At 38.7% G+C, this 27,910-nt stretch overlaps 1 protein-coding gene across 4 annotated transcripts in view; it reads left to right on the top strand.

The window, feature by feature from the left end:
• The window catches only part of RERE (arginine-glutamic acid dipeptide repeats), a 366,213-nt gene that overhangs the window by 96,864 nt on the left and 241,439 nt on the right, over nucleotides 1–27,910 (top strand). The window contains exon 1 of one of the 4 annotated variants that reach the window (XM_072975467.1): nucleotides 24,843–24,975. The exons of the other annotated variants lie outside the window; for them this stretch is intronic. The gene's annotated coding sequence lies outside the window, so the exon portion shown is untranslated. Of the gene's footprint in view, nucleotides 1–24,842; nucleotides 24,976–27,910 lie in introns of those variants that run through there. 4 annotated transcript variants of the gene reach the window in all.

The raw sequence follows: 27,910 nt of genomic DNA on the forward strand, positions 1-27,910 counted from the left end.
TGATAGGTTACTTTGTTTTACTCGCAGCCTTTCCCCTTCCCGGCCCACATGTGCCACTGCTCTCCTTGGGGCATTGTTTGGCTGGAGGCCTTCTCTTAGCCATATGGAAATTTAAAAAAATGGTATGTGAATGAACACGGGTCAATAAAGAGATTAATTTTTCCCTTTGAAATGTGTGTCTGTGTGCTTTAAGATTGAGACACTGAATAAAAGTTGAGAACAGAGTTGACAAAGTCCTTAATATTATGTGCCCAAATTACTACATTCTGGCCTTCCCCCAACACCCCCATTTAAAGTAGACATGGTTTGAAACCTTACAGACGGGAACAATATACCATGTAAGCCCGTTGATCTGTGGGCAATTATTTCCAGATGCACAACCAACTCTACATTTTTATGCGTGTGTTAGATTTGGGCTCTAAGAGGCAATTGCCTTTCTGAAAATTTACATTGCCTAGTAAAATAACACAAGGCAGACATTTTAGAGGCTTAACAGCAACTTCACAATAGTATGGGAGCAGCAGTTAGAAGCCTTGTGTTTGTTTTTTTTTTTTTCCGAACTCTGTAATTTAGTAGTGTTTAAACTATTTTATAAAGATCTCTGGGACCAGTGAAAGGTGGTTTTCAGTCCAGAGCACTTGAGTGCTCATTGTACTCTAGCAGGCCCTGGTGCTTGGCAGGCTGTGCTTGAAATGTTATTTGATCTGGTTGCGTGATAGAATTGACTAAGATTACACTTTTTCCCTCCTTGTGGCTGTTGAAAGTGAGGCATCACCAAGTACTGTTCAGTAACATATTTTAAGACTTAACCTACATTCATTCACGCTAAGAAGGTTTCCAGCAAAAGGCCATTAGGTTTTTGTCTTGCTTTGTGGTTTTGCATTTATGAATTGAGGCGAGAGCTGACGTAATGTAGCTGTACCACTTCCTTTGTGTGTGTATGGGTTTTTATAGCCTATAGGATACGTCCCAGTCTATGTGGTAGTGATTATTTCTGAAAGGCTTGAATGTAAATATATTTTCAAATGCGAGTACCTTCAGCTATGTGCTGATTAATTTTTTTTAGATTGTAGTCTGGCGGTGGTGGGGGTGGAGGGTGTCATGGTGAACCCTGTCAACTTATCTGTAAGGTTCAATGAATTGCCTGTGTGTTATGCAGACTAGCTCTTCATTTTAATTAGTGCAACTGTGTACAGCTGTTAGGTCAGAATGCATTGGCTGCTCCTTCAGGGTAGTTTTATCTTACACTGGAGGTTTTATGGACTTGTCTGGCTGTGTTTCTTAATCCCTCTCCCACAGCCAGTGTGCTTGCTTTTAAGCAAATGATAGAACAAGACAAGCTTTTGTTTACTCGTGTGATAGTTTACTTGTGAGATTTATTTTTGGTTGTGAGGAAATTGGTAAACCTTGTAATTTACTAGTAGGTATTACATTCACTATGCTTTTCCAAGGTCAGAGGGTTTTGCTTGCTATTGTGTTAGTCTGAGTAGCCAATGGAATCATCCATTTTATAGTGACATAGGAAACCAGTTTTTTTTTTTAAACTGGTTCTTTGTTTGCTATTCTAGGATTAGTTTGTAAAACTCAGAAATAAATGTTAGCTCCATGGAGATAACATGGTTAAAATGTTTCTCCCTGTCTCTTACCTCTTGTTACAGTGTACCAAAGGGACTGAGAAAACCATTGATTTACAGCATTTTGGCCATGGGCTGGATGATTAATACGAGGGTTTCGAAATACCTCTGTTCAGGGACATGTGTGGCTACCTTTAAATTTTAAAATGTGTTTTTGTCTCCAAGTTATTGGAAAGTATTTACTGTAAGATTGAATAGCTTTGAGTCTTTGAATATAGGTCTGTGACAAAGTCAGGCTTTTCAGGCTGTAAAATAGATTGTGGTTTGAATGGCATCATATTTTCTTAATAGTTTGGTCTCCTTACGGTCTGCCTTTGTCCTGAGGAGATGCTTACCACCACAGGTTTCTAAGACTGTCTACTTCATTTTTTAAAAAGCAAAAATCAAAACCAAAGTTGGCTGAAATCTGTTTATACATAAAGCTAATGGGATGCCTATTTCACTGGCCCAGTTTACTGGTAGAAGAACATGGGGCTGTGTTGTTGGAGGGACTCGCGCAGGTGCAATGGGGACTGGTGGAGTAGCAACGGGAGGGAAGTTGGCTCAGGTTGAGATTTTTTTTAAAAAACTCATTGGAGAAATGAATCCTGAAGATGACCTGGGATGAGGAAAGAGTGCAACATTTTCTAGAAAATGTGACATGTATAAAATGTTTTCTCTACATGAAAGAAACCAAGACATTTAGATTGGCAGCAGAGACTGCTGAATCCAAGTCAAAATAGAAGGAAGTATATAGTTAAGTATCTTAGCTCCAAGCAGGTGATTTCAAAAGTTCATTTGTCTGGGTTCCTTTTTAATTTCTGAGACCGTATTTTTTTATTCCAAATATTAGTGGTGATTGTGGTTGTAGACTTGCCCTCTCAAAATCTCTCTTAATTCCCATATGGTTGACGTACTTACGTATTTATAATGAAAAACAATATAGTGTTAAAAATTAATTAGCAGGAAAATCACAATCATACGTTTTTAATGTTGTCACATGGAGGCTCTGTTGGTATAAGTAATCAACTTATTTATTATAGGTTGGTGGTAAATAGCTAGACTGTATTCTCTTCCTAGTTTCACCACACACTCACTGTGAAGACCTAGGGTAAGTTATCAACCTCTTTGTGAGAAAAATGATAAATCTACCTCAGAGGGTGTGCAAAACTCTTAGGAAAATGCCTGGCACATAATGACAGCTAATACTTAATATACAGTGAGCTGTGATTAATGCTCTAGGTACTGTTTTAGTTGCTGAAAATACAAAAAAAAAATAGATGAAGTCCCTGTCCTCACACCACTTATATTCCAATGGAGGAAGACCAAACAAAAAGAGTGATGCTTTACAAAGATAACTTCTGGGAATGCCAGTGATTTTTAGCTTTACATGGGAAGTTTAACATTACTCTAAGCCATTATTTGCTTCTTCCTTGATAAAAATGTGTTTCTCACACTATTAGATGATTATTAGCCATTGTTAACAATTTTTGGCTCACAGGTAGAATAGAGAAGGAGGAAGAGTTTTTCTAGGAAAGGAAAAAAAGAAAAAAAAAAAAGGAACAGAAAAGAAATTAAACATAGTGGTTTGTCAGTTTAAGCACCCAGTGCTAGAAGGAGAATGTTGAATCATGGCCCAACCATGAAAGGAAATATTATGCAACACTAAAAACCATGATGGTATACAAATACAATGTAAAGCTCAGTAGAAAAAAAAAACTGTAGATGCCAAATGTTTATGCAGTATGATTCCAGTTACATGCACACCCACATTTACTCACAGAGGCTAAGGAAAAAGATTAGAAGAAAAATACCAAATGTTTGTAGTGCTGATGATGACTTCATTTCCTTAATGCTGTTCCTACTTTGCACGATTGATTCAATCCCTGTAGGTCTAAAGGCCTCAAGCGATTTTACCAAGGCTTCTGGCTGGTGAGTGGTGAGGCTGGGATTTTAAGCCAGATCCTGACCCCTGTTCTTACTTTGCCCACCTCATCCTATAAGAGGTTACTTTTGTGAAAAGCAAATTCCACCCTCTTCCTCCACACAGCAGTGGCCCAGAGGGCTTTGAGATTTGTTGATGCTAACCAGAGGCTACTCACTGAATCTCACATAGGAGGAGCCAGTGCTGAGGCAATGCTGTGCATGTAGTTATTGGAAAAGAAAAGCCAGCACTCTGGCAAGAGGAAGAAATGGAAGAATGATTTGAAAGAGGTCTGAAAAGTAAAGCAATATGAAGAGGATAAAGGGACAAGGATGCTTCAGGGTGGGGGTGGGGTGCATGTTCTAGGTTTGGGACTAGGGAACGAGGACTGAGAAAGTCTAGTCAGGAGTCAGTGGAACCCCTGAGAATTTGTTGAAAGCAGAGCAGCCTGCGAGGTGGAGGATGGCCAGTGATGCTGGTTTGCAGTTAGTCAGAAACGTTGCGAAGTTTGATAGAGAAGTGATAGAAAGTAGCTGAAAGGGGCTGCAGGTTAAGGACATTAATTGGGTGATGCATGAGGAGGTTAATGGCAGTGGAGCTCAGTAGGTAGGCTTTTATGATGATTCGTATGACAGTTGTGTTCAGGTTTTTGTGATAAAATGAGTTAATGGATGTGAATCACCTTACAAAGCAGAAAACATTTGAATGTTAGAGGATTAGTCAAAAGTTACTTGTGAAGAAGTGTTTTAAGAATATGGCAGGTAAGTATGGGGCCCCTTTATAAAATTACTTTTGCCTGTAAAGCTTAGAAATAACCACTTGGTTCTAAAGATGAGCAATTAGATCTGTTTCTCTTGTCTTGTTTCCGCAAATTGAGTGAGCTTTTGTAGTTGCGGTTTTTAAAAAAAGGTCAGTTTATAAGTGACTCTTGAGCTTCAGAGAAATCAAATAGACCGAATATACTGTGCATTTGAAAAATTGCTTAAGTCAAAAGCTTCCAGATGGTGTATGCTGCTGTGTTCACAGCTGTATTTACCACAAGCTCACCAGATTATCTTCTAATAATTTAAAAATAGCTGGTTAGAAACTGGTATAGTCAAGTCTCTGCTGGTTTTGAACCTCAACAGCAATACTGCTTTCACTTGTACACTTTTAGTAAAATACCAGTTGAAATTACTTACTTCCTTTTGCGTTGTTTTCAGGATTTCTTATTGGGCCAATTTAAGCTTTGTACAAACAACCAGTGTGCTTACATCCAGGTGCAGACAACCAGGTTCTTTTTAATGTGGTCTCAGGAGAGAGACTGGAGAATGGCTCTTGATTGTCTTTAAAAGATTTTTTTTGTTGTTTTACTAATCGTTTATTTAAAAAAATATTTTAAGTATGTTAAACACATGCAGTTGATACCTTCCTTATATGTACGATGAGCTTTCTGTATTTTTTAATATTACCAACAAACAAAAACCAAGACAAAAACCCTTCAGTACTCACATCTCCTTCCCTATATAAATGCTTTGTTCTCTTACAAAAATTTAATAAAAGTTCTTTTGGAAAGACTCAAATCACTAAATCTTAATTTTTTTGGCCACACATACTACTGTTATTTTTGCTTAACAAAACAGAGTTTTCATAAATTAGATGTAAAACATAGGAAGATAGTTTGGAACATTATCTAGGAGTTTTACATATGTGAGGGGGGTTGGTGAAGACATGCACATTTTTATTAACTGACTAAAATTGCGTAGAAAAACATCTATATTGAATCATTTGAACAGTAATTTTCTCCTTTTGGTTTTAGGTTTTCTTACTCTTGTGTTTTTTTTTGTGTGTGTGGGTATTTTATAATGAGAAAAATGATGCAGAAGACTTTGCCTGTGTGTGCTCTTTGATCCCCTGCCTAGGCAGTCCGTTCTTTCAGAGACTGTGCTCCGTGCGCAGAGCGTGGTCTCACACTGAACAGGTAAGGGGAGTGGTCAGCAAGGGAATGTTCACCTTTCAGAAAGCATGTTAGAGGTGCATGGAAGGAGGTACAGCAATTAGTAGTCACTCTTAAGTGTCCTGGAGGCAGGAGCAATTTAAGTTTGGATCTTTGGAAAGGAAGATCAAAAAGTGCTGGAAAAAATGTAGTGTCTCAAGTAGTCTGGCATTTTTGGGGAAAGATTTCTTCAGTTTTGCTAACAGGTTTAAATTGATTGCATAAACACTTATTATTGGATAAGTAATACTTTATTTATATAATACATTAAAACAGTAAAAAATAAAACCACTATTTAATAAATTGTAATAAGTTTTCAGTTCATTTGGATAAATACCAAGGAGCATGATTTTTGATCGATAATAAGAGAATGATTTTGTAAGAAATTAGCATACTATCTGTTTCTGTACCATTTTGCAATCCCAGCAGCAATGAAGGAGAGTTCCTGTTGCTTCACATCCTTGCTAGCATTTGGTGGTGTCATTATTTTGGATTTTAGTTCCCTTTATTTAAAGAAATTAAAAATATCCACTCATTTCTGGTGTCAGCTATGCTATAGTTTTGACTTTTTCTACTATTTGCCATAGAGAAGGAGGAATGAGGACCATAAATGTCATGCATTACATGTGCCTAATTCTCCATCCTGTAGGGGAAAGGCGTAAGGTATAAATTTGGGAACAATGCAGTCTGATTACACTTTCTTAAAAAATGGGCCTAATGCTGAAATAATGATGTCAGGTCATGGTTCGGGTAAAATGTAGCAGTATTCGTTTTTTTTAGTGATTCCACGTAAGCATTGTTTTCTCTCAGTTACCTCTGTTCCTCATTTTGCAAAAGATTTCATTTATAAGAAGGGAAAGGAATGCTTTAAATTTTTGAAATAGTCATTCTGGCCAAAGGTACTTATTTGCTTGATACTTATGAATGTAAATATTTGTATTAATTTCTTTATTGCAAGACCATTTATTGAATGGTCAGGGCACACAGAAATGAGGACCATTTGATCCTGTCCTTGGAGGAGATAATGTATCTAATAATTGCAGCAATGGATGTTGATGGTTTAATAGGGCAGATACTGTGCGCTTCTAAAATGAGGTTAGAATTACTTCCCAGCTATGCTTATTTAGAGTATTTTTGACTTTGTGTTTATCTAGTTACTTACTGGAATTTAACGTCAGCCTGTGTTCCGTACCAACCCCAAGCTTTGATGTGAAGATGGTTTGGATAGGCTCTCCTGGGGGTTATGCAGTTCATTAATTCCTCTGTCAGGAGTTCTTACCTTTATTTTTATCAGGGACTCCATTGAATATTGGTGTAAGCTGTGGTTTTTTTCCCCCTGGAGCAGAATTGTGAACCTTGGCCTCCATGTTCATAATATCACACTTGTAGGTAGTTTATGGCAGTCCTGCATTGAAGAACACCTATTCTAGTGAGCTCTAAATCTCCTGTTTCAATTACTGGGAATCCTTGGCATTTCTTATTTTTGGCCAATTTGTTTTACTTGAGTAGTGTGGTTGTGAGGCCGTTGACTTCTGTGGAGCCTTGTGAAGCTTGCTGTTTGTGTTTCCTGAATGGTTTATCCAGGGAGTCCCAGGCTGCTGTTGGTCATGCAGACCTTGCTGTCTTTGTGAGGACCCAGGGGAGAAACTGTTCTCAGCTCTAAGTACCAGAAGGAACTGACCTCCTGAGTATGTGGTTTGTTTCTAACATATGGATTTAAAATCCTGTGACTGATCGTTTCTTTTGGGAACTTTGCTTATAAAATTTTTGCCACATCTGACAAAAGGTATAAAATGAACCTGAACACGTCTTTCTTTCTCCCCCTGCAGTTTTCCTTTGTCCCAAGGAAAAGAGAAGCCCTATAGTGTATGTTTAGAGTGAGTACTGGGTCTGTAGCCGGCGTGACCGGTGAGACTTGCCGTGTGGCCGGAGGAAACTTGTTTCACCCCTGTGTGCCCAGGGTCCTCTTCTAGAAATCATTCCTACTTTGTGTGGCTGCTGTGAGGGTAAAATGGAAAGCTCCTAGAGCAGTAGCTGGTATAGATAAATGCTGAATAAACTTAGCTATTGTTATCATTCCAGGTCCCTCATCTTTTTTATTTTTACTTACTTTTTGAGTAAAGATAGACTTATTTAGATAGATATATACTACATAGTGTAGGCTAAGAGAAAGGCCAAGAGGTGTAGGGGTTGGGTGCTCGGGTTAAAGTAAAAGTAGATACACACTCCATAGACATAGTGCGGGCTGTTTCCAAAGACTAGGGAGCGAGAGAGGCCTCCCTCATCTATTTTAAATTTTGTTTTATATTGTATGACTCTCAGTAAGCTGCCTTAAGTTAGCCCTTTTAAGAGTAAAGCATCCTTTAAATCTCCCCTACCCCCTGCTTATTTTTTTATACAAAGGTTTAATTTCTGCCTGAAGACAGTTGTTAAATAAATTATGTAGGAGAGTGCTATGGGCTGAATTCTGTTCCCCCAAATTTCATATGCTCTAGTCATAACCACCAGCTAAGTATTTGGAGGTGAGGCCATGGGAAGTAATTAGGTTTAGCTGAGGTCATGAGGGTGGGGCGCCATAAGTGTCCTTATAAGAAGAGAAAGAGACTGGAGTCACTCTCTTTCGCTCAGCCGTGTGAGGGCCCAGGGAGAGAAGGCAGGGCACCAAATGAACTAAGTTGTCTGGAACCTTGATTTTGGACTTTCCAGCCCCCAGGACTGTAGGAAATACATTTCTTTAATAAGCGACCCAGTCTTTAATACCAATCTGTGGTATTCAGTTGTAGCAGCCTGAGCACACTAATACGGAGAGTAAATTTCATACATCCAGAGTAGAAGGTGATCAATATCTTATTACAGAGACAGCTTTTCAAGAGTGAAATGAGGATTATGCTTCTGTTTACAGAAGGCTTTACACCTGCTGAATAGCCTTTCCTGACCTCTTTTGGTCCTCACAGCTAGCTACCTTATGAAGGAGGCAGAGCAGATGCTGGCTTCTCAAATTACAAGATGAGAGAGCCAAGTCTAGAGAATCTAATTGGGTTGACTATGTTCACAGTTTCCATTTTGAAAGTGGGTGAGCCTCTTTTGTAGCTATGTTTTTTGACTGCTGTATCTATTGTTCCTATCATGAACACCTTAATATTGTCAGTTTAGTGTTATAATTCTTTCGTATAGATGAGCGTAACCTTTACTTTTAGTCTTTGTAGGAATATTGTTTTCAATGTGGAGAATGCCCCACTTTTTACATTTCAACATGGGAACTTTTGAAACATCAGTGGTGAATTTGTTGAATTTATATATCTTTCCTGTCTCAAGGAGAAAAATGGAATTTGTGATTCTTTGGCCTGCTAGTTAGATTTGAAGTATAAAATTTCTGTGAATATCATAAGTGTGAATTAGTACTTATGGCATTTTGTTCTTTGATTTTGGTCTAGGTACTGGTTTGCCATTCAGTCTTGCTGATAAGTTTCTAAGATGTAGGAGTTATTTGGAGCTATCCACAGTCAAAATAGTCAAGGTGATTTGAGTATGTCTTGATCGAAAGAATAAAACAGACTTTAATTAGTTAACAAGGGAAAAAAAAAAACCCCAACTCCAAACCTCCACCCAAATTCTGCCCTTCATTCTTAGTTCTAGATTCCTTCAAAGTTAATATTTATGAACCATCAAAACATACTGTATTTGCTTCATTTCCTGTTAAATTTTAACAAACTAAAACAAGAAATCAAACTTTTACTTCCTGATGATAAAATGATTTATTTGAGATGAAAAACTTGGAATAGATTTAAAAACCTTATTGAGATACTCTTTGCATAACAGACAATTTATCTTTTGAAAGTGTACAAATCAACAGTATTTAGTATATTCAGAGTTGTGCCATCAATCACCACAATATAATTACGAATAGATATTCTAGGGCAGTTTCTGGTGATTAATTGAATGGTCCTGGATCATCTTTTATATATAAATTTGTACTTCTTACAATAAGAATATAACTTTACTATATGCTTTACTATTACAGGATATAATTGTCTTAAGGCAGTCAAGCCCAGCTTTTGTTTACAGGGGTCTGACAGAAGTTAACTTCAACCCAAGGTTGTGAAATCCTTCAGTGACTGATGACTCCCTTCAAGGGATGATAAAGCAGTTATGGATATGGTGCGCAAATGGATTGTAGTCTCTTTCAGCGTATTATCTGGAGAGATTGCAACTTTCCCAGAGCATTGTTTTTACATTTGATGTGCTCAAATATGTTAGACATTTGCCATTCTCAGCAGTTTGTGTGAAAGACTCTTTCATTTGTGAACAGAAAGGCAGACAGCCACTGTGTCTCAGATTAGGGGAGTTTCTTAGTGTTAGTTCCTAGTTGGTTCGTAAAGTTCAAGTGGGCCCTGTCGGCTGCTGGGCAGTTATCCCCCCTCCCCCCCTGCCCATTCATTTGCCTGGTTTCCTAGATGGCCGTTTCTTACTTCCTCCCTGTCTTTATGCTGGGTTTCCTGCTTCAGCGAGGAAAATCAGAGCAGGGCAGAGAGTTCTGCAGACGCCCCCACCACGGGCCCACCTGGCAGTGCAGACCCCTGCCCCCCGCTGCCTGCAGTAGAGCCCCAGTCTCCCCCAACCCCCCACCCCAGGCCTGTCCCACTGGCTGCCACCTCTGCCCCTCACAAGTCATATTCTGTCTCTCCTATCATGCGTGTTTTGCATTCTGCTGGATCATTCTCAGCAGCTTACAATTTTCCTGCTCTTCTCTCATCTTAAGACAAATACAAAAACAAACCCCCCCCTTTTGGACCCCACTCCCCCTGCCAGCTTTTACTTACTTCTCTGCTCCTTTTTGCAGCAAAACATCTCAACTAGACTTTTCTGTACTTAAGGTTTCCAGCTCTCCTCTCCTGCCTTAAATCCATCACCCATCACTCCAGGTGAAGATTGCCAAGTCCTCTACACTGCTGTTCCCTGGAGTATATCTCCTCAGAGGACTGTGTGTCCTCACTTTCAAGGCGCTGAGGCCTGCCTTGACCTTTGGTCTCTGCTCCTGGTCTCTCTTACCCTGCTGTGTTTTTCTTCTCAAATACTGTTTATGTATGTATTTTCATTGCTTACGGTCTCATTCCTCCCACTAGAATGCAGAGTCCTGAAGAGCAGGGATTCTTAACTGTCTGGTTCCCTGATACATCCCCAGCACGTGGAACAGTAACTGACACACAGTGGATGTCTGGTAAATTTTCTCTGCACCATGCCCTAGGACCCATGGCTTTAAAAATTATCTAAATGAGTGTAGCTAAAATTTTATCTCTAGTCCAGGTCTACTCAGCTGCTTCACATTTCCACCCTGATGTCTAATGAGCATCTAAAACCTAACATGCTCAAGTGGATGTGTTCCCCTACTCCACACATAGTTGTGGGGTTTTATGTTTTAACTTCTTCAGTCAGTAGGAACTTACTTGTCACCTCTTGTCTTTGGTGTATAAACTGTACCACCTGGAAAGCCAGAGGGAGACTGGAGCAATCTTAGGTTACTTAGTTTTCATCTGGCACTTTTAAAGCAGTTATATTTTTGAATGCTGACAAAAATTCTAAACAGCATTGTACCAGTTTTAAAAAGTCAATGTCCATTATTTGATTTATTTAATAACATTTTTATTGTAGATTCCATAGAACCATTAGTTAGTATTTTGTTGTTTGATACTTGGAATTGTGTTTTTAGCTTTCACATTAAAGAAAATATTATTGAAACTTTGATTTAAAGATATGTCAATTGCCATCTACTTAGCGAATATAAAATACTTTTTAGAAAGCTTTTGTTAGTGTAGTGGGTGACTTGTTGAATCAGGAATTTGTACTTAGAAATTCCTCTCTGGGAGAATCAAATCAGCCCTCTTAAAATCCAAGCTTGAAGTTTCTTTTAGCGAGACATGGAGTTTAATGGTATTTCTTCAATAAATGCTGCTCAGGTCTCACAGCATGATAAATATTGAGGTAACTTTCTTCACATTGGCAATTACATTTACTGTCTACCAGTAAATTATTAGATTTCTTGCCCATGAAACTCTTTCAAAGAATCTTACCCTTGTAGAGTAATGTATGTTGATAGTTTATAGGACAGTGCCCAAGCACTGTAAGCAGACTTGTTAGGTGGAAAAATTACTAGTGGTTTATTTAAATATATACATGTTTAATTTACTATTATATTTCTCTAGATGATAGAGATAAAAGAAACTTGCAATAATGTTTTCTCTTTTTTGGAACCTGTAAAGCAGCAGAACAATTCTGTTTAGCCTAATTTAGTGCAGTGGTGTCATAAAGAGAATCACAGTGTGCTCAGACCATGCCAGGACAACCCGGTGGATCAGTGAAAAATTCGTTTGATATATGATAGGTGAGGAAAGGATGAGGAATTTGCCTGAAGTTTTTACTTTTTATCTAATGGAATTTCCTTTATGTGTCCAGTGCATTAACATGGGATCTGTTTTTAAACAGTCTTTTGCGAAAAGTTTAGTGTGTGGTAGGTCTGTGATGAGCTGTAAAGATAGAGATACAGTCCTTGGTTTACAAGTCTATTACTGCCTTTCCTTTGACGCTAAAATTCTCTAAACTTAATTCTCAGCTTAACTGACGTCCACGATTCCCCTTTAACAAAGGAGAAAATAGCTGATAGGTGAAGTTGCCTTCCTCACTGCCCCTCAGTAACCTAGTTTGATTTCCATGTCTGATGTTATCTGCAGTACATTACAGGAGTAGATGAGAAAGACATAGGAAAAGTGGACCACCGGGAGAGAGATTTCTGTAGACCAAAGGTGATTGAATGCACGTGTGGAGGGAGAGCAGGAGAGAGAGGAAGCTTACTCTGAATGTTGTTGACTTGGCTAGATGACCTTTGAGAGGATCCTTAGAAGCTTGATTTTGGCCGTATCTAAGTATATCTGTTCTCTTTTGTGTAGGGTCGTATTAGAGGATTGTTTTGAAAGACAAGATAAGTTTCACTGGACTTTTTCTAATAATGTATCTTTAGAATGAAAACATTGATCTGATTTCAGTTTTTCAGTTTCTCAGGAGATTCTCAATTTAATTTGCCACAGGTTGAGTTTTAAAATAAAAAGATTCAGAAAAGAGTATGTTCAGTGTCTGTAAGAACTCAGTTCCAGCATTTAACACTAAAACACAGGGAAGCAAAAGCTTAGTCTAGTGACAGTGCTAAGGTTAATTCTACTTGTTGGAATTAATGTTCTTTTGATAAATAAACAATTTTCAGGTTCCTGGTGGATGAATTTAACTGAGAACTGATTACAATTATTACATTAATTCATATGAGTTGTGCCAAATCTGAAAACAGAAAAAGAAACAACTTGTTTTTGCTGTTAGTAGATGTCCTGGTTTGGTCGTACAGGTTCCACCCCCTTTTATCTTCTAATGCTTTCTCTTCTAAGATTAAAACCAAATCTCAGTATATTGACATGTAGCGTTCAGATACTCTTATTAGTTAACTTAATTTCCTTTGATTTTTATAACACTCATTTGAAAAAAATGATGGAAACTTTTTCTGGTTTTCATAGCAATAGAAACAGTAGATAAAAATTTACTCAGAAACTAATAAGCTAAGTTTTTAGACTTATCAGTTGGAATCTGAAGAGGATTAGTTTAAAAATGGACTTTAATCAGAAACTGATTGCTTAAATTGAATGCATCTTGAATTATGTGGTACAGTTCAGGAGGTTAGCTCTAAATATCTGGACTGGTAAAGGGGTTTCTAATCCAACTTTGATATTTATCTTCTGAAGGTGACCAGTTTATCTTCTGTGTTCACTGCCATTGCAGGAGGAAAGATGGGGTGTATAGACCTTGTCATCATGGGGTGGTGAGACCAGGGGGCATAAATTGGGCTTCATCTTGTCTTCCGTAGGAGCCACAATGATTACTTTAAGTATTTTTGAACTTGATTGTTGCTTAATTCATCATTCTTGTTTGTTTTTTAAATCCCTAGTTGAAATACACTGTTTTTGTTGTTTTGTTATAAGTCTGACACTTAGTGCTAATATAACAGTTTGACAGATGGTTTCATAAGCTTGTATGTTTCAGCATTAATTCCATCATGTGAAAGGAAGGAAGGACTTTTTGTTTATGCCTAGGACATTTTTAACATGAGAAACGATTTCTTGTTTAGTGACACTGGCTTTTCTAGTAAACTTGTGTATAGTTAAAGAGGATGAGTGTCAATATGCCTAATATATTATTCGGTGAATTGATTCTTTGAAAAAACATTTGGTCACTGAAGTATACTTTGAAATAAAGGCTTTTGGCACTCTTTGAACCATGAAAAATTTAAAGCATCCTTCAGCACGATTCTAAATGGAAATTTTATTTAGTATCTGTCTTTTATTACTAAAGAACCTCTAAAGCCAGCAATAAAAACTAAAAACTAAAAACAAAAACAAAAACCAAGTAGCATTTTAAACCTGTTAAATAGTATTGTTGACCTAGCTTTGAAAGAGGACCTGTGGAGTAAACTCAAGTTTGTTTTTTAATTGAGATTAGGTTTAATAGCCCTGTAGAGTTATAGTTGTGATTTTAAAACAAATCATATAGGTAGATATATTTTGTTTCTATTTTCTGCCATAAATGAATATTTTCTGTCTTACATCTTTATAGGTATTTTGTTAAAAGCAGCACCAGTAACTCTGGGGGATGGTTTTCGCCCAAGGCAGCAATCTGTAGCACACAGTACGGTTTCTGTGCGTTACTGGAGGGGTCTGTGGAGAGGTTCCCCCTCTTTTTTTTTCTTCCTTTTTTAAAGCAGGGTCCAGCAGTTTAATTTCTCTAGTCCTCACGTAGAATCATTAGGTCTAAGCAATGCCCTTTAGTGCCACTCTCAAGCAGAGAATTAGGGAAAAGTGAAGAACAAGCCTGGAGGGAGGAATGGGATAAAAAGGCAAAACAAGGGGGAAGAGGTGCATATGTGGGGTGTTGAGCTGTGAGATGCCTGAAGGTGGGGGAATGCCACTCGGCCTCATTGATACCCCATAGCTCCTTCTATCTGAATATTTAAGCTTCGATGTTCTTAATCCTACAGGAATTTGGCACCTAAAATATTGAGAATTTGTAACATTTGGTCTATGAAGTTATTTAACTGAGATTTGCTGAATCATTCTAGTAGAACTTTAGAGTCCTATTCATTTAGTTTTTAAGGTGAAGAAAATGAGGTACAGAGTTGGCACGTAATAGAGCCTGAATTCTGAGTGTCATCTTTGGGCTTCACCAGTGCTCGTTCTACCAGATCGTAGCATCGAGTAGTTTCATTTCCCGCTTTTGAATCTGTTACCTTCCTGAGACTCAGATTCTTTTTTGAAAATATTTTTACTTATTCATTTTTATTATTTGGGTAGGGGGAGGTAATTAGGTTTATTTGTTTATGTATGTTTAGAGGAGGTGCTGGGGATTGAACCCAGGACCCTGTGCATGCTAAGCATGTGCTCTACCACTTGAGCTATTCCCCCCAGATTTTTGATTGCTCTTTGGATTGAATTAAGGCATGTGAAAAAATCACTTGTCATTCTGATAAAGGCTTGGTTAACAAAACCTGACTGAGGCTGGTGTACCTGTGAAACACACATGATTACTTGCCTCTATGATTTTTATTCTTGATTGTGTTACTAGAGTCAGTGTTATTCTTAAATAACCGCTGCATGCTTCACATTCCTGGACATAGAGACATCAGTGACTTAGTGTGCCGTTATCTTTGTTTGCAGATAACATTAATTTTTGTTATCTGTGCATTGGACGGCTTATTGTTAGTACATAGTGAGCATTTTGACCTCAAAGAAACCAGGAAATACATTCATGAAGCAAGACATGTCAGAATCATTTTGAGAGCATTTACTATGGATTATACTCAATTGGACGGATTATTAAAGTCAGTATCACAGCAAAAATGTACATAGGTAAGTTTCACTTAAAAAAAACTCCCAAGAAACCACATAAAATTTTCATAGTGCCTCAGAACAGAAACTGGTTGCATAACTTAAGGAGCAAGGTCAAAAGCTTTACTTTTGATAGCAAGATTTGTGCTGAAATGTGAAGACTTTATCATATTCCATAAATGTTATGATTATAAAGGACATGAGATATAATTTACTTGCAATTATTAGTCATGACATTATGAGGAGTATAGAGCCTGACTCTGTTATAGATGGCCTGTAATGTAAGGAGAGGAAAAGCCCCCAGTGCACACATGAATAAACAGGCTTAATTGCATATTGTGACAGAGCTACAGTACAGGGGACAGCCTGGGGGGTGAGGAAGACAGAAATTTTTGTCGCTTAGCCAAAATAGGCTAGGGTTCCGAGTAAATCAGATTTCTGATCAAAATGAGCCCCAAGTTTCATTAGGGCTTTGCATGATTATGCTGAAATGAGAGTAGAGTATAGAAAAATATTTTTGGTGTGGAGTTATCGTACTTAGTGCCTACTTCTCAAACTTAGAACCAAGTTGAATTTACCGTATTTGCCAAATCTCTCAATATGAATATTAGGGTATAAAATAATCAGTCTCTCCTTTCATTCCTGCCCTACTTCCTTAATGCTACCCTTTACATTCCAACTATGACTGTATGTCTTTATTTTTACTAGGCTCTGTGAAAATCTGTGGTGTTTATCTGTTTCAGGTAATTTCTGTCTGTGCTGGTCTTATAGTGTAAATAACTTCCATTTCATTTTCTTAATTTAATAGAGGGCCTGTGATGCAGAACTTAGTGTTACCCAATCTTACATTTTGTTGAGTGGCAAATTTTAATTTGTGGCTGAATTTTGGCATTAATGATTTTAGGTTTATCTCACATTTTATATTTACAGGAAAAGTAGAATAATGTATAGAGAATGATTAAGCTAAGCAAATATTTGCACATTGCCACGGTGTTAGATGTTCTAAAGTCAAATGTTTGCTATAGAAATTAAAGCTTATCTAAAGAACCTGCTGTCTTACCTTTTAAGATGGGTAAGATATGGCTTCCAAAACTTCATTTTCAAAGCACCTGACAAAAATATTAAGAAAAAGACTCTCTGGTTAATATAAATAATTTAACATATGAACAGTGAATCTGTGAGGTCCTTATAATTTATTCCTTTTATGTAAAATTCGTATCTGGTTTGGTTTGGAAGTACTTACGCATCTAAGAGCTGTTTGATGGGAGTGTAGCTCTTCTTGCTGCTCCTCCCTATCCCGCTCCCCTGATTGTTTTTCTTTCTGGATGGTTTCTATTAGCATTTTTGTAAGTTAGAAATGACAAATAGTTTTTTTTTTAATTGAGGTATAGTCAGTTTACAAGACAAATAGTTTTAAAAGCCCAGGAAATTTGTTTCTAGGGACCTCCCCTCCCCATTTTCAGCATTTCTGTGTCTCTGTACTTATCATTATTTTACAATGAATTCTCACACTTCCATTCTCGCTTTTGTTTTGCATGCTTTCCTACCTCCTTTCTCTGGCCCTCCACTCAGGTGGTTGAGCTATTGGAAAATTTTTTTTTTGTCCTTTATTTACCATTTGTAGAAGACGCACAGTACTGTTTTCTTGACATGTTTCTCCAGTTCCTGCAGAATTGACCCATATTAGCGAGAAGCAGTTTTATTCTTTTCTTTACCTGTGCCTGTTCCCTGCACCATAGTGTTTGCAGTTCCTAATCTGAGCTGGATGTAAACAGTGAAAGGGTGGTGGTGTTCTCTCACTTCTCAACTGGTCAGGTTTTTCACACCCAAGTGGGGAACTAAGGTGGTATAATTTTTTTTCTTTTTATCCTAGATGAGTGCTTTCTCTTCTCCCAAGGATTCATTTAAGCATAGATGTTTTATTTCACAGTCGTTCTTTGGAGTCTGTAATGCTGATTCTCATGCCTCAAGATGTAAAATTTTCAGAATCCTCCTCTACCCTCCTCACTTGCCACTTTCCTCCCATCCCTTTGACATCACGTCCTTGTTCTCAGATTGCTCCTCCCTATTGTCAGAAGCCCTTCTGGAAGCATTTTCTGTGGAATCCTTTGTATTCAAGCCAGAATTCCCTGGGGGGAAGTTGCTTTGTAGGCCACCACCCTTCTTTGGTTTGCTTTCTCAGACTCTGAAGCTTTTTCAGTGGAAAGGAATAGTTGCTGCTCACATATGGCTTCCTCTCCTGGCTGATGGCTGACCTTGCCTGTCAGAGATCCTTGGTGCCTGGTACCTGGGACTTGCAGGGTGAGAGGAAGTGTTCCAGAGAAATGCAACTCACACATACACTCAGGGCTTCTTATTTTCTTTGTTTTTGTAATGAAATAATAACCGAAAAGCTAGAATGGGTCACCACTGAACACATTTTTCTGCCTTTCCCCACTCCCCCTCCAAGTCTCTAGGAAAAGGCTGTTTTCAACATTAAATCCCTTGCCCCACACACCCTTGTTGTAACACCTCCCTCAACATACATCACTCAGAAAACAGGTCTTCTTGATTATTGTTTTAAAGCTGGTACCATAAGTGTGGCACTATGGAAAGATGTTTATAAGTTCAAGTGTTAGAGAGGAATTTTATTAAAATATCCCTGCCCAAGGTTGCGAGTTTTTCCTCCCTTTGCCTCTTTTCTTGTGTATAAGCAGCCTGTTATAATCTGAATCTGCACAAGTGACAGATAAAACTGCGAAGAGCTCAGGGAATGGTTTGAGATATTTCTATCATTATTGAGAAATAAGTGATTGAAAACATATGCTCCTAAAAGCTCTAGTTTTGTAGAAGAACAGAACTTTGCCTGTCATCTTGTGTTATAAATACTGAGGTAACTTATCAACTTTGCAGAAATTGGCGTTTTGTTTTTATTTTAAAGAAAAATGTGCAGCCTCCCACACACCCACACAGCAATTGCATAGGATTGGAAAAATCCTCCTAGAGCAGATAGGCTTATGATTTTATCCAGACTGTCATTATACACAGCCTGTCTGCCAGAGATTCAGCCCTGATTTGAGAGTGATGGTATGATATGTTGAGTGAGTCAGAAGAGATCAGTTTGTTAAGGGGAATCTACAGCGGAGGAGTGCTGACGGAGTCAGATAAAGGAACCTGTGATTCGGAAACTTGGCAGATGTGACTGTGTTGGAGGAAAGATACAATACAATTGAGAAAAATGCTTTCTTGCTCTTTTTCCTCAGGTCAGACTGTGTAAATTGCTGAAAGAACAGACGAATGAAGCCCTAGGTTGCTATGGGATTCTCTCACTCTCGTAAGAATTGTGGTCTGTTGTCAAGGCTCAAGCCCCTTGGTTCATGTTTATGCATATTCTTGTACTTACAGCTGTTAGAGTTGATTAAAAGGGAGTGACTTACTGATGAAATGGGAGTCTTAATATTTTTATGTACATTTAGATCTAGCTCAGTGCTAATAAACCTTTCTGTAGCGTTGGTAATGTTCTGTATCTGTGCTGTCCAACATGGTACTACTAACCACATGCAACTGATGAGCACTTGAAATGCAACTAGAGTGACTGAGGAACTGAAATTTCTATTTTATTTAATTTCAATTAATCAAAATAGCCGCATATGGCTAGTGGTAACCACATTGGACAGCACAGCCCCTGATTAAAGCTCATAAGTGATCACCTGGCTATACGGTGAATACCATGGGAGGCATTCTCATGTACACACAGGTTATAGTTGAGTTAAAATGTAAAAAAGATACTCTTTTTACAGGGAAAGTTGAAATGAAAAGAGGGAGTCTAAAGGTACTACTGGCGTGTGACAGGAAGAATTACAATTTAATTTTTAAAACAAAACCCCCAAAGGTAGCCTGTTTTAATGTATTTAATAAAAACATTAATGAGAACCTTACTATTCTTCCCTAAGAATCTGTGCTCTTTGATTATAAGAGGAAAACTTGTTAGTGGGTAATGAAAAATGAAGTCTAATTAATAAATGGATTTTGTTCATTCATCAGATATTTGATTGCTGCCACAGAACGTGGCACAAGTTCCTGCTCTGAGGAATTGAAACACAAATCAGGAGACTACGCTTACACAGCCAGAGCAGGCTTGGTGTGGGGAAAGGTTCCCAGAGGGCTGTCACAGCCAGTTAGAGAGGTTTGAGGATTCAGAGCATGCTTCTCTGAGAACTGGTAGCTCTGTTGAGCAATACAAACGAAAACAACGTTCCTAGGACCAGCTGGATGTATTCTGACATCCTGTTGTCTGCAGAATGTTTACTGAGTTCCTCCGTGCTGTGGGAGGCTAAGCTGTGTAGAACTCGGGCTGTCTGTGAACTGACACACTGAGCCTCTTTCATCAGCTAGGCCCTGTGCAGATGAGTACTTCACGTGGGTTATCTTATTTATTCCTTACAACTCCTCGCCAGGTGTGCTGTGTTATTATTTCATTTCATAGATGAAGAAACCAAAGTTTAGACAGAGAAATTGACTGTTCACGGTTATAAACTGAGCAGGGACCAGGGTGTGTTTCTGTCAGTAGAGCCTTACAGAGAAGATGAAAGGAGGCAGTATGTGAAACATACAAGCTGATAAATAATTAAGTGTTTTACATTAGTAATGTATGTTAAAATGCTCAGCTGTAAAATACAGACTGTGCTTGCAAAAGACATTAAAGAGGGGCAAGAATGGCATGGTGCGATTTGGCGGCATCAAGGATTACTTCTTGACAGTGTAGGGCTTGGAGTGGACTTGGATGATGCGCAGTTAGTCAACAGATGTTTATTGAGCTAGCAGTAAGGACTGTGAGCAAAGGCAGAAGAGAGTGAGCCCAAGTAGGGGTACATATAGAAGGCTTCTCATTGGAGACTTGCTGGGGAGCAGGGTTAGGTACTGAGGACTGGAGAGGTGGTTTCCTGAAGGAGGAAATTGAACCTCATATGGTCTTTACTGAAAAGTTTCTTTTTTAAATTAAGATACAATTGACATAAAACATTACATTAGTTTCAGGTGTACAACACAGTGATTTGATACTTGTACACCATGCAAAATGATCACCACAGTAAGTCTGGGTTAACTGTTCCTCACCCCACATGGTTACAAAAGTTTCTTTCTTATAATGAGAGCTTTTAAGATCTACTCTCTTAGCAACTTTCAGATATAGTCAGCTGACTATGTTCATGGGTTTTCCATCCTCAATTGACTGATTCCAAGGATGCAAAACCCAGGGATATGGTGGGCCGACTGTATTCATTGTACTAGCCATTTTATAGGAGGAACTTGAGCATCAGAAGATTTTGGTATGGGTGGGGGCCCCTGGAACCAATCCCTCTTGGATACCAAGGGACAACTGTATACAATACAGTATTACTAATATAGTCACCATGCCGTGCATTACATCTGTGACTTACTTACTTTGTAACTGGTAGGTTATTCCTTTGACTCACTTAACGCATTCCTCGAACCTTCTTGAATGAGGATATTAAAAAATGTGATTAAGGGTAGATGTCATTTGTGTTTAGAGAGAGAATTGGGTCCCAAGATAAATGAGGGCTCTGAAAATGGGGAAGATTGACCATATTTTCCCAGTTTTCTTCTAAATACATGTGGTTCAAGATAGAGGCCTCTTGCTCACGTTATCTCCAGCCTGTTACGTGGTGCTCGTCGCTTTGGTCACCTCTGGTGACCACAGGGAGGTTTGGCCCTTTCCCTGGCTTGGAGGATTGTGGTTGGGGCTCACTGAGGCCAGAGATACTCACTGCCTTGGCACCACAAGGTGGCTTTAGGATCTAGAGTCTTTTTTCTTGAGTTCCTGACGTCCCCCGTCTGTTTGTTCACATTTTAATGTCCCACTCAGGGGAGTTGTTTTCCCTTGCTGCTGACTGGCTGGCAGATTTTCTTTTCCTTTTCGTTTTCCTTTTCCTCTTTTTCTCTTTCTCTTTCTTTCTCTTTCCCTCTTTCTCTTTCCCTCTTTTCCTTTTCCTTTTTGTAAAAAAAATACCTGATTTGCTTTATTTAGTTCTTTAGTTTGCCGTCTAAGAATGTTTTGTGAAGTGGATCATTCTTTATGTGGTTCTGGAGTTCGAGTTGATGCTGGTCTCTACGAACTGAATAGAACAACCAGTTGAATAGTTTAGATTATTTTCTACATCCTGGTCAGTGGTTAAGGCACATGCTGATGTGGCAGGTATCTGGGGAGCCATATTCCTACGAAGAACTCCTGAGATTAGTTAAGTACAATTAAATTGTAGAATTTCTGTTACTCTTATCCATGACTCATACTGTTCTAAGAAAGAATGAGGGTTGGCACTGATGATTTATAAGTTCTGTAACATAACACTGGGAACATACGCTTGGTATTTGAGTCTGTTGATAACTAACTATCTGAACAGTTTTCTTATCCACAGTCGTCTTAGACAGTTTAGTATGACAAATACAGTGTAACTTTGAGTATTTGTAAGCAGTGTGTCTCACGCTTACTTTACATGGAAGGTTTTATTGTTGTGGTTTTGGGCTGTCTGTCAGAGGGTCTTCAGATTTTTTTGGTGGGAAGTGGGGAAACTTGTTTTGGAAAATGCTTATGGTGTTTGTGTTTAGCTCTGTATTCTTCATCTAATGCTCTTCTGGGGTCATCTCACTTAGTATTTGTAGATACTGTATGGCTCTGACTCTCAAGGCCTTGCCTTGCTCGCTCTTCTCCCCCAGCATCAGACTATTTTTCTAGCTGCCTAGTAGATACCTCAGTCTTGATGGCTTTGTATTAGCAGCTGAAACTCAACACTTTTCAAAATTAAAATCTCTTCTCTGTTCAGTTACATGCATCAGATCCCCCGTTTCTGCCCCCTTGTTGTCCAAACTAGGGATAGAAGCCCTTTTATCATCTTCAGTTCACTGTCTTTGATTCTCAACTGGTTGATTACCAGATCTAAAATCTATTGGAATGGCTAGTAGTATCACCAACAAACATGTACCCTCCTGTTTTGTTCCTGGTAGAGGGTAGGATTGGCTTAGTTGTGGATGTGGTAATGAGGCTCTCAGGATGCTTAAATTTCTTTTCTGTATTACTGGGGACCTTTGTGAAGTTTTCATTGGTGTGAAGGGCTGCCTTTTATATCAGTGCCTTTTCTACATGATTCTGAAATTCTGTAATATTCTAAAAAATGTTTTTTACCTATTCATATCATATCATTTGTTTAAAAAAAAATACCAGAAGTGACAGACCTATAGGGAAGAAGCAACACTTCATAATCAGCTGGTGAAAAAAGCCAAACCAAAACAGAACTGTAAATTACCAATTGTGAAAATGGCACATGTGTCTCTAGGTAGTTAGTCATATCGTCAGTCAGTTTGCAAGTTTCAGGATGAAGCCGGGAGGAGAGTAAAGAAAGGGGTCTCTGCACTTCCCGAAGGTCCCACAGATTTGATAAAATTGTCTTTAATAAAAAGCAGTGGTTTTTCCATTGAAAGCATTTGAGGATAAATTCCCCTGTTTTCTAAAGTGAGGAAGAAGATTTCTTTTGAGAATGCTGTTTGTAACCTCTGCTCCATTTACGTTGTAGCCTTCCAGGTTGCGTTTGTCAGTTGCTTTTGAAATATATGTTCTCTCATGTTGAATATTGCTTTGCTTGCATTTTCCAGGTGTTCTTAAAGGTCACTAGAGACTTGAGCTCTTCAGTATGTGTTTACATTGGGCAGTAAACTGAGCTTCTGATATTTTTGTGGTTGTGGAGTATGGGTTGAGCATTTTGCTTGTAGGTTTAATTTTTCCTTGACAGCAAAATTGAGGAAATTTGTCAAGGGAACTTGACTTTGAACAGTTGAGATACAGACCTTATTTAACCTGGCAATTGCTCTACCATCTTTATCTTACACTATACGAGATGAAACCTTAGGAAAAAGTACCTGTGTGGTATTGACTGTCTGCCAACATGTGACCAATACTAGTCTTGTCAGCAGATGTTCTTGCTTCTGGAAGAAGTGCAGTCTCTGCCTTCTTCAGACCTGCTCAGTGTTACCACAGTTACTGTCCATAGGTGTGACCTTATTCAGTTGCTTTCATATCTTTAAAAATCTTAGTTTGAAGAGCTCTGAAGACACAGCATTTCATTTTCTCTCCTCCCTGTGTTTCTTTCCTTCTGATGATAATGTTCAGGTCTGTAAATCAAAAGATTCTCTTATAGTCAAGAGATAGTTACAAGGCAGTGTTAATAACTTATAAATGTCAAAATGAGGCCTTAGGCCATTAGTCTATAGAAAAAGCTGCAACTTTGTACATATTATTTAATAACAGTTTGTGTTCTAAATTGTAACGCAGTAGATTTAATATGGGTGTGTTTTAGTATAAACTATAACAGTAGGCTTTCTCACCCTAGTCTTTAAAGAAACATGATATTCAGCTTTCCTTATTTTGACACTTACCTTTGGAGCCCTTTATTTGTTTCACAAGTTAATGGGGTTTCTCCGTAAAGATCTTTCCAAGATCTTGGCAGACATTTGCTTTAGAGAGATGTCTGTCTGTGTTGGAAACCCCTGATGTAGGCTTGATGGCATTCTCTTTCATTCCCAGGAGGACCTGGCTTGAGAGGTACATGATTTTTTAAAATTAGAGAATATGTTAGATGCTGAGCTGGACTGGGGTGTATTACCTGTGATGTGGGGCCATTATGTCATCCTCTAAAGCTTGTTGTAATACACAAATTAAGCTACTGCATAATAGTAGGGGCTATTTATTCTTGAGTGCATGGCTGTTCCTCTTACCAAGAGGGTAAAAGTGAAAAAACATTCTGCCCTCCATATGAATTTATTCTACTTATTGCTGATTATATATATTCAAGTTTTCTGGCAGAGAGAATCGGTATTTTTCCCTCAGTATTTTCCCCTAGATGGATGTTGGCATGTTCTTAAGAGCTATTTTTATTTTGCGAGGGGACTCTTTGAGAACTGTGAAAGCACAACAGGGTTAACATATGGGGACCAGAAGCCAAGAATATCTGAAGCTGAATAACCAGAGAGGTTACTGGTGACACCAAGCAGCGGGAGCTTCAGGCAACGGACGTTCCATAGGTCTCTGCTGTCCTATGCCTCCTTTCATAGTTTCCTTCTTTCTACTTGGAGTTTCCACATTTTTAAGTTCTGAAATGGAAAGTGTCCATTCCGCTTAACTGTGCCCACAGATTTGACTGTTGTGCTTTTCGGCTTTTTACTGTATGTGTCATGCATCACCTGACTGCTCTGGCAGGCTTTGGGTACCATTTCTGGTCATGGAGAGACTTCAGTGCTGAGGAATCATTGCTGCTAAGTGATAGCAGCTCACTAATTCTATGTAAGAATTCTTATTTAGAATCTAGACTCTGTCACTGGGCAGTGATACCCCCCCCACACCCTCGCCTTTTATGGCTCTTCCTACTCTTAATGTGAATGTAATCAGTCATCTGGTGCCAAACAAGGACAGGGAATATGAAACAGTCAACTACAGAAGAACATGCTTGCGCTGTCAAGGTTACCTGGAGTCCGTGCTTCCTGCTGTCCTGCACACATTAGAAGGTGGTGTTTGTAGAGTGTACTGGATAAACTGGAGATATTTTGGGAGTGTTTATATAGGACTTTGTGCAAAATTCATTACGTATTCTCCCCCATTCTTTCATTGACAAATATAGTTGTAATTTTCTTGATAATGCAATTTATTTTGAATGAAGTTAAACCTTTTCATATCAATTATTTTAAAACTATATATATATATATATATATTTTTTTTTTTTTGGTCTGTTAGACTCAACAATTCTTTAGGATTCAAATTATGGCACCCAACTAAACATCACTAGTGAGCCTACTAAATCTATTTTTTCTGGGATTGAACTTTTGTTTTAAATTCATATACTTAATCACTACATGTTTTCTTTTCATGTGAACCTTAAAATAGTCAATTTAGGGCCTCAAAAATGTTACTTAAGAAAACTATTTTTTAGATCCAGTAATGCTCCTTTGTTAATTTGCTAGGTGAAAAGCACCCCCCACCCCCGTCCATTTGGATAGCTGGTGTATTTCCCTTTGAACCGGGATTTAGGGGAGTGGGGTGGAGTGGAGAGGGTGTTTTCTATCTTACATGTCTTCCTAAAGTGGAAGCCAGCCAAGAGTGTAGCAACCTGGATTTTATTAAATGCAGCACTTGGTAACATCATTAATATGTAATTTGTCTGTAGGCAGCTGTTACTGTGTAGAGGGCTTCTCTATGAATAAAACTAACATTTTCACTTGAGGATTTTCAGATCACGGTCCTGATGCAGTCTTTCCACCATCCCGTCACTGAAACTTCACTGGCAGTTGGCTAATTTATTTGGCCTGTCTGTAGTGTCGTACTGGCTTCAAAGTATTCTCTTGCTGCCTTGAATATTGCAACTCCAGTAGTTTGTTTCCATACCATACAATCCCATGGTTCTTGGTGTGGGGTTTGTGTGGTGAGGACTCCCAGATTTAAATCTCTAGTCCTTTCTGACCTCTCAACCTGTACATGTATTTCTGCTTGGATATCTACAGGCATCTCAAATTTAACATGTTCCAAACAGAATTTGCAGTTTTCCTTCTCTTCCCCATCAGTAACTGACAGCTCTGCTCTTCCAGTTGCTCAGACCACATCTCAGCTTCTTCTTTGACTGTCCTTTGTCTCACCTCACATCCAGTCTGACGGCATGACTTGCAGAACCTGGGCACCCACCACCTTGCCTGAATCGATAGTTTTAGCCTAACCTTGCAGCCAGTCTGTTCAAAAGTAACTCAGGTCAGATCATTACTTCTCTATGCCAAAACCTTACAATGGCTTTTCTCTTATTTCAGGTAATTTACCTCCCTGACTCCCTTCCCTCTTCATCTGTGACTTTCCTCTTTGCTGTTACTGCTTTGGCCACCTTGGTGGCCAAACCAACACCTTTTGCTGTTGTTTGGAGATGCCAGGCATGCCTCTGTCTCAGGCCTTTGTACTTGCTTCTCTCTCTACTTGGAATGCTTTCCCCCAGATAACCACACAACTTGCTGCTTTACTTCCTTCAGGTCAAATGACCCCTTATCAGTGACTACCTTACGTAAGTTAGCCACCCCCCTTTGCTCAGCTTTATTTCTCTCTATAGCACTTTTTACCAGCTAATATAGTATGTATTTTCTTGTTTGCTTATGTCTGCCCCCTCCACTGCTACACTTAGAGTAAGCTCTCTGAGGCTAGGGATGTGTGCATTCTGCTGACGTGTGTATCTGTAGCTCCTAGGACAGTGCTTGGCACCTAGTAGGTGCTCAGTATTTGTGAACGAATGGAGGAATTGACAAGGACTCTGCTCTGGTCATTGGTGTTTGTTTGATGATTAGTGTTACAGCTGCAGCATTCACGTGTTATGATCCAGGCTCTGGGACCAGGGAAGGACCCCCACCCTCCCTGGTCACTCTCTAGTTATTGGTATCATGAGTAATTCTGGTGGCTCGTCTGCTTTTCTCTTTGAATGACATCAGGGTAACAGAGATGGCAGGGAAATACATTTGGTCAACCCAGAGAGAATCATACCCAGTTAGAATAACTCAGCCGTAGAAAATGGCAAACTGAGTTTTGGCTTAGACTTACGCTTTTAAGTCAGAGCTATTTTGCATCTAAGACTCAGATTCTAAGTGTTTCTAGAAGGACTGCTCCAGTGAGTTTTATGTTTCTGTTTTTCCTTGATAGAATTTGTACCCATGGATTAGAAGTGCATTATGAATGCTTTTGATTTTTCATATATATGTGGAGTGTAATTGTATTAAGTTAAGTATAAAATCCACCCTGTCATTTCCTTTCATCAAATGCTGAGAGCTTATGTGCCATGATTGCAAATTAACTTTGAATCTTGGAGCTCTGCAGACTGAAAGAAACCCTGTTCGACTTATCTGCTTTGGAGCATGTTGTGCAGAGGTAGGAAGCCTGACCAAGTTTTCCTGCATAGTGAAGATTACTGCGATCCAAAGAAGGCTCTCTTTCATTTGCAGTGTTACATGAAATAACACTACTCCTTCTGTATGTTTAATTAACTCTGCTTTTACAGTAAAGCTTTAAGAGGAGGTTTTTCTCAATTGCAGAGGTAGAGCTCATCTTTGCAAATTTTATAGCTAAATGCATCTTTTTTTTTAAGCTGTAGCAAAGCTTGAGCTTATTCTTATTAGTTTGTAATGTTGCTGTTTGTGTGTGTTGTGTTTTAATGGCTTTATTGAAATAATTCACATTATCATATAATTTACCTATTTAAAGTGTACAATTTAATGGCTTTTAATATAATCACAGATATGTGCAACTATCACCACAGTCAACTCTAGAGCATTTATATAGCCCCTAAAAGAAACCCATAACCATAGGACTCCCTACCCCGACCCCTAGACAACCACAAACCTGTTTTATGTCTTCATGGGTTGGCCCTTTCTTGATATGTAATATAAATGAGATCGTACAATATGTGGTTTTTTGTGACTG

The sequence above is a fragment of the Vicugna pacos genome, chromosome 13 (genome assembly GCF_048564905.1).
Source record: "Vicugna pacos chromosome 13, VicPac4, whole genome shotgun sequence".
Lineage (NCBI taxonomy): Eukaryota > Metazoa > Chordata > Mammalia > Artiodactyla > Camelidae > Vicugna > Vicugna pacos.